The sequence below is a fragment of the Elephantulus edwardii genome, unplaced genomic scaffold, assembly GCF_000299155.1.
Source record: "Elephantulus edwardii isolate Elephantulus edwardi_28Jun2011 unplaced genomic scaffold, EleEdw1.0 scaffold00067, whole genome shotgun sequence".
NCBI lineage: Eukaryota > Metazoa > Chordata > Mammalia > Macroscelidea > Macroscelididae > Elephantulus > Elephantulus edwardii.
Window position 1 is genome coordinate 1,077,872 of NW_006399817.1, and position 1,224 is coordinate 1,079,095.

Consider the following 1,224-nt stretch of genomic DNA (forward strand, 5'->3'; position numbering starts at 1 on the left):
AAAAGATTAATAGAATTCCCCTACTCCACCCCAAGACAGAATCACTGGATAGATGGGTTCAAAATACTAAATTTTAGTTTGGTAGCTAATTTACTGTAAACCATTTACACCATCAAGTTCCTTAGTTCCATAATAATGCATTTTGATTTTTATTCTGATAAAAACATGGACTTCATAGTCATATAACAAAATGCCTATATGACATCTTGATAGATATCTGATGCCTGATAGATATATCCAACTATTATCTAAAATGAATTCCTGGTATTTCCCATTACACTTGATGGCAAGACCATTCTTATAACTGCTGTTCAAAGATTTTAAAACCATCCTTGGCTTTCTTTCTCACACAGCTTCACAATTTGTCAGGAATCTAGCTAGCCACTTTTCAGCAGCAGTATCTCTTTTAATATTAAACAAGCCACCAACAAGCCCCTATCTGAATAATTCCAATTAAGTCTTAACTAACCTTCCAACATCCCCATTATTACTCAGTACTCCTAAAATTCTAGAGGTCTCGTAGGTAAGGATTTACACTGTCAACTAAAAGACATACAATAGACACACAATCAACCTTTCTCTATTGGAGAAAGATGGACAGTCTCCTCCCATACAACTTACTGCCTCAGAAAATGTAGGATCAACTCTGAGTTGCTTCCAACTTGATGGACTTAACAACAAACAACAACAACAACTCCTAATATATACTTTATCATGGCCTACACCTCACATATGATCTTGTTCTGACTAGCTGCTTGACTTCCAACTTCCACACTCTTCCTCAACCTACCCTTGCATCACAAGTCTTCCTTCTATTTCCACAACCATTCCACATGCACTTCCACCTCAGGATCTTTATGTGACTTCTTATTGCCAAAAGCAGCTAGATTACTGACTCAAAGAAGTATTCCTTAATCACCATAATAAAACAATAAAATGTCTACTTTACTCAAAAGTATACATCCATCTACTTTTGTTTAAGATAGGAAGAGTCTCTACAACACTTCATATCATTTATAAACTTATAAAACTTACTTGTTTATATTGTCATAAGACCTTTAGTTTTTCCTGTTCTTGACATATAATTTATAAGTTAGTTACTGAAAAAATAAAGTAGGAAAGTATGAAAGGAAAACTTACAGACTTTTGGAAAGTTCTTTACCATCATTCAACCATTTCCAGGGGTGATTAGCTTGTCTTTTATGTAATCCAACCCAATGATTA